Consider the following 7041-nt stretch of genomic DNA (forward strand, 5'->3'; position numbering starts at 1 on the left):
AGTAAAGTAAATATAAACTACTCAAACAGGAATGAATCAATACTAAAACACAAGTTAGCAATAATCTAGATGAAAGTGTAACTACTATGACAAGAACGATATAAGTAATGTAAGAATGTAAATTAGCTGCAAGGATAAAAGATAGAGAAATAAAAAAATAAAAAAAAGGCAGCCGGAGGTACCAACTCCAGTTAGACGAACACGTTCACGGCGGAATCACTGTTCACGCCGAAATAACTGTTCACGCCGGAATAACTTTTCACGCCGGAAAACTCGAATCTGTCGGACCCGGATTCGCGGGCCCCGTGTGGGGTGAAAAAAAGGAGCGGGGAACACCAGAGAGAAGGAAGGAGAGAAAAGAAAGAAGATAGGAGAAGAAGAGGGGTAGGGGTGGGTATAGAGTGTAGGTTGTCACAAACTCTAGGAGAGAGACAACTTACTTGGAGAGGTCTCCGGGAGGTTGGCGGGGAGTTGGGGGGTGGGGGTGGGGGTTGAGCGAGGGGGTGGGGGATGGGAAGAAGACCGTTGGGTTTTCTTAGAGAGAGAGAGAGAGAGAGAGAGAGAGAGAGAGAGAGAGAGGTATAAAAAAAAACAACGCGGAAGCAAATATTCATCAATACTGAGATTCAAACTGCGAGGGTAACATCGATCGATAGAGAATCAACCGATCTATCTGATTCCCTGCTCTGATACCATGTTAATATTGTGAATCGACGAAGATTTGGGCAAAATTAAACTAGAGTTTATGCAAAATACGAGAGAGAGGAGAGAGAGTTTTCAGGAGCTTTTCCTCTTTTCATTCTCTCAAAAACTACCTTGTCCCAAGTGAAATGGGCCCGAGTTATATGTATACTGGGCCAAAGTAAAAGATACAAGGAAAATAAAGATACAAGGAAAAATTTGTACAATGAAAATGGGCCTAACTAATAAATAACTGGCAGCCCAAATGTCCACTGCTATGTAACTCCAACAGTATTTTCTCTAACCCAAATTATTTTTATTTTTTTAAATATACATTATTATTTTGTTATGTTAGATGATATATGCTATTTTCTTAGCTTTTGTTTGTGTTGGAATCGAGCCCTTATGATTTTAATTTTGGTCTTGAAGTTTAAAATTGGTAATTTCTGTTCTCATAACGGAAATTTTTGTTAATCGAGCCATCCTTCCAGTGTCACTTGTTGTATGGAAATAAAGTAAAGTTTTCAATTGTATTTGGAATTTTTTGTTTGATTGGTTTGATTTTGTTTTAATTTATTCCATTGATGTTGTTTTGCTTCTTGATTAAAAAGTTTAAAGCTTTCATTTATGTTGGAATTGAGTCCTTGGGGTATTAATTTTTGTCCTGAAGTTCAAAGTTACTTATTAAATTTTGTTGTACATACTTTCAGTGTCACTTGTTCAGCCCTTTGTGCCCTCTGTAATTCAAAAAAATTTCTGCAAAAGCAAAGGGCTCCCCAATATTTTTTGGCTGCATCATGAATTCTTCAGTGGTGTGTGGTTCCATTCTTGGGATTATTATTACACATAGCTATTGCATGGAAAAAAGAAGGCAACTTGCTGTTAAATAAACACAATTTGTTTCCGCTATTCGTTTCTGAATAATTCAACCAGCCTCAAATCATGAAAGTCAAGACTTAGGCATCATTTGAGCTTCTCTAGAGTCTGGATACATACCCCTACTAAAACTCTATGGCTAGCTTAGTGTAAAACAATGTTATTGAAATATACAAAAGCATCTTGTTTAATACATAGCTTAAAAAAGACTAAGTACAATATGCATCATATTAGAGAATAGACTTAAATAATGGAGAAACAGCTTGTAATCTTGTCAAAATCATACATTTTCTTCCATTTGGTTATTAAAGTAGAATCCTAGTGAAACTCAAACTAACCCCTTAAAAATGTATAAGTATGAACTTATCAATTTATAGGGTTAATTAAAAGTAGAATCCTAGGTGAAACTAGAACTAACCCCTTAAGAATATATCGTACTATTGATAATTTATGTAAATTAAAATAAGTAAATTATCTAGATAAACAATTTTTAGTTTTTATTTTACTAATTTTTAGTTTCTTTAATTTTTTGTTTATAGGTATGGTTCTTCCACGAGTGCCCCTACATTCGGGTCCAGAAGTGTACAATGTGCTAACACTCCAGCAAAAGCATCGATCACAGGGTGTGTGGGATGGGACCTTGAAAGGACCGAAAGCGTGCCTATTTCCACGCCGTGTGGATCGCGATTTCTGGAAGCACGTGAGGAATAGTCCTTTGCATCCCCGCATCCTTGACTACTTTGGCAGGTGTGGATTTAGGGGAGTAGTAGAGGTAGGACCTATCCTATATGATTGGGGAGTCATCACTGCACTTATAGAGAGGTGGCAACTTGAATCGCACACCTTTTATCTGTGTACGGGTGAGGCGACCATCACATTACAAGATATGGAGCTTTGATGTTCGGCCTAAAATGCTTATATTTATTCATTATTGCCTCACATCTTAGTACTTTTAATCATATTTTGAGTATTATTTCTAATGTGTTGTGCTAATATTATATTTTTATTATGTAAGAATAAAGCGGTATAAAAATTGAAGAGATTCGATGCAAAATTGAATAAAACGCGGGAGAAGAAAAGAAAAAGAAAATAAAAGAAAGAAGAGACAAGGAAGGGGACCTAATGATTACAACATGATTGCATGATGACTGAATGAACAAAATATTTCAAGAGTAACAGATTGAAGATTGAATTTGAATTAGTACGTGGCAACCAAGTGAAGACGAAGAATTTTTTACCAAATTAAGCCATTATTTCAGATAATTCACCAAAATAATACAACTAGAATAAACGTATTCCGCAGTAACATATTAGCCATTATTTTATTCAAAAAATTAAACGGGCAAAAAAGCTAATGGTTAACGGTGTTAAAGGGTAATTCGTTACTACGAGTAACGTTTTATACCTAATACGTAACTGACAATAACGTTTCTACAGAATCGACGCACTAGCAATCCTTGTACGAAATCTGACATTGATTGATCTTAAAGTCGTAACTCAAAGTTACGACGTTAGGCTAAAATGTAACTAACAGTAACGTTTCTATGGAATTCAGGCACGGACAATCGAATCCCATCAAATTGTTAATCCTTCTTATTGATTTACCTATAAAACGTTACTTGCAGTTTTTTGGTAAATATGTTGTTCCCCCCTTTTTGTTAAAAAAATAGCATCTTACACATATTTTTTCACTTTTTTTTTTTTAACGTTCTTTGACCCTTTGATATACATCAAGCAATTTTGGAAGTAGTTGGGGATAATTGGAACTAGCTAGGAGATGTTTTCTCTCGACACTGTAGATGAGATGGATAAAGCTAGCATTGTTTAGTTGGGAAAGACCTGGCTTTAGGATATGTACTATCTGAATGGAATTCTAACAAGCATCATTGTTGCTAAAAAAATACCCTTTTGTGAACCAATTTTTTCCTCTTAACAATCTCGATGCTCATAATTGCTAATAAATGTTTCTCTCAACTTGTAAGCATACATTACGAAAGAATCAAGAAATCTGGTAAACACCAGTGACATAGGAAAATAAAGCACTACACTTAAAGTTGTATGTTTGGCTAAGGCTTTTATAAGGACCGATCGACCTAGAATTTCTTTTGTTTTAGTACTTATTCGTGTTTCTCTTTAACCTTTGCAACATGTTAACATTTTCTTGGGTTCATGGAATTTGGGACCGAGAAAATCAGCTTGCTATGCATCTTTATTTGATAATACAATAACGGAAATGCAATTTTGTATACATGCATGGATAAGGTTCTACTCTTAAGTTCTTTTCTATCAATTAAGGGGATGATACACTAGGTTGTGAATACCTGTAGCTTTATTGATTAGTTCGGAATTGATGGTTGTCGTTATCAGCATACTATTATTTGGGGTTAATAGGTACTTTCTGAAATTTTTTTTGAAAATATTTAGTTGCTTATAGATACTTTCTTTATGTGCAAAATGCTGAATTTTTTTAACAAAAAAGGGGGACAACATATTCACCAAAAACTGTCGATAATGTATTATAAGTAAATCAATCAGAAGGATTCCCAATTTACAGAATTTTGTAGAAACGTTACTGTCAGTTACGTACATAAAACGTTACTCACATTAACGAATTATCCTTTAGCACCGTTAACCATTAACTTTTTTGCCCGTTGAATTTTTTGAATAAAATAATGCCTAATACGTTACTGCAGAATACATTTATTCTAGTTATGTAAATTTTTTTTAAAATAAATTATTTTGATGAATTTCTTTGAAATAATGGCTTACTTCGGTAAAAAGAACGAAGACGAAAGAATAAAGAAGCAAAACAAAAGGGGAGAAAAGTCAACACACACACCTGGCAGCGAGAAATATCACTGGAATTTTGGCCGTGCGCGCGCCAAGCTTATTTTTAGCTGTTTTTTCTCCATCCGAATTGGATCTGATTTTTAAAAGCCCAAGCCTTTTGGTACCCTATAAATACATATTTTACACGATTTTTGCATAACTTTTGACTTAGACAGAGCTTGGAGCAGCTGTTGAGGTTCATTATTTGCTTTATTTTTATTTTTAGTTAGTTTATAAATATAACTTTGGATTTTATTTCTTGTTTAGATAATTAGCATTAGTTTAATTTAGTAAATAGTTAATCATAAGTCTATGTGGGTACGATATCTGCACTTTATTCCTATATTACTTGTACTACCGCGTATAGTTGCATGTGCGTTTAGGAGCAACAAGCTCATGTTTTACATGCTCGTAGATGGTGGCCCCTTGATTCAAGCTCAAGCTAGAAATTTAAACCTTGTGGGGTGGCAACAAGTGATCCACGAGCTTCTTTGGTTGGGCACCCATTAAGGATTGTTTTGATGGTGTTAGTAGGTTGAAAGTATGTAAATTAGTTGAATATATGAAAGACTTAGATCCCATTACAGATCAGACAACAGAAATTGAGGTGCAAAAGAGAGTCATGTTGTACTGTCTATGGTTGTGTGGCGGCACGATATTTCCGGATAAGTCTGGCGACAAGCTTAATTTTGACTATTTGCTCGACTTGGGTGACCTTAACGCAATGAGTACACAAGCTTGGGGAGCAGTTGCATTGTCATATTTGTATAATTCTCTATGCCGGGCTTCGATGTCCTAGGCCAGCGATGTGTTTGGTTGTCTTATTCGATAGTTATAATGTTTTTATATTTTTTTAAATTTTTTTTAATATAGGTCTAGGCTTGGGAGCGAATTTTACCGATGCAGCCACCACACACAGCTCTTCAGTCACACGTGGCTCTTGCACGGAATTGGACTCATCGTAGAGTCAGCGAAAATGAGGCACGTAATGTCCTAGCCATATGTAGGGATGTAATTGGACAACCTAACAGATGGTCAGGTATTTTATCACAATTATGCTTGTTATTGGTGTTCTGATATAATAGTTACGTTATTTGCAATTTGTTTCTTATATTATCATGTAATTTTATGTTCTTTCTATCATAGTTTGTGTGGCAGCCTTATTCAGAGGCCATCATTAATGGACTCCCTGAGTGGTGTCGGCGTGGCCGAGATGTTTGGATGGTGCAAGTACCTCTCATTTGTGGGATCTAGTGTGAGTGCCACATGGTAGACATCGATCTCAGACAGTTTGGTAGAAAGCATCATATTCCGGGACCATGTGTCGAGTTTGATCCTTTTCATTTCAATCGTGACAAGCGATATGCTATAAAAGAGCAAGATGAAGTGTATTTTAGGTATACAGCTGGTTTATGGGAAGATCGTCGAAGAAAGTTAGGGGATAATTACATTTTTGGATTGATCAAGAAAACAATAGCTAGCAAATGTATAGGTTTTGTATATTAGGTATAAATATACATATTGTATACATAAATATCTTTTTAATTGTAGTATAAAAATAACTTCTATTTTGTATGGTATTTACAGGATGCAGTAGGGATACAAGAGGAGGTTGCCCAACGTAGATCTAAAAGAGAGCGCCGACAAACTAGTTGCGGCACGGGTGGGAAAAAGGGACAATGTGAGCAACAACAATGTAGCTAACGATCAATCAGATGAGTCGGATAGTGATAGCCCATTAGATCACGACGTGATGGATGATGATCAATCGTCTGGTGATGATGACCATTCGTCTGAAGATGTTACCGTCTGAGGTGATGACAATATTGCTATCATTCTAATGCGATTCCATATTTGGATAATACAGTAAGGCCACGAATTTGCCCTTCCATGAGAGACGACAAATCCCGGTTCGACTCGCGCTTTGGGATCCCGAAAAACTTAATTTATCGAAGTCGAGTTAGTATGGGTTTTAATGAATTTTCAAAATGTATCATTTTGTATGTTGGACCAGTTTTTGGTGGTTGATCATTTTTCTTGTATTATGTAATTAAGTATGTTATTTCAAAACAAGCAAGAAATGAAAGGCGCGGCCGAGACTATGCGCGCTCAAAGAAAAAAAAGAGTTCATTTCTGATCAGTCCACAACTAAATTTTGGAAGGTTATTTGCAAGCGTCATATGTTGGAAAGTGAGTGGATGATCCGTTTTAGAGAGATTTTAAGTGGTATGCGGAAGGCAGGCAAAATGGTTCTCCCACACACTTGTCTCACAGATGATTATGATAAGGATCATTTCAATTTGAACAGTCACCTGGTTACTAATACGTTGATACCATATATTATGACCGGCCCACATATCAGTATTAAGGCAGTTCAGGAAAAAATAAAAAGGTTGTATATATTTACTCCTAGGTATAGAAAAGCACAAAAGGGGTGTAAGAAAGCTTTTGAAATGCTATATGGAGATTTTGAAAGTTCTTTCAAAATATCACCCCGATACATGGCTGACCTACAATATTTCAATCCGGTGACCGTTGTTTAGTGGGAGCACCAGTCAACTACACTGCAAGGCGATCACATTTTCAAGTTTCTATTCTAGGCTTTGAAACCAAGCATCAATGGATTAAACAATTAGTGGCTTTTCTGACTTACTT

Source organism: Lycium ferocissimum, chromosome 10, assembly GCF_029784015.1.
Source record: "Lycium ferocissimum isolate CSIRO_LF1 chromosome 10, AGI_CSIRO_Lferr_CH_V1, whole genome shotgun sequence".
Lineage (NCBI taxonomy): Eukaryota > Viridiplantae > Streptophyta > Magnoliopsida > Solanales > Solanaceae > Lycium > Lycium ferocissimum.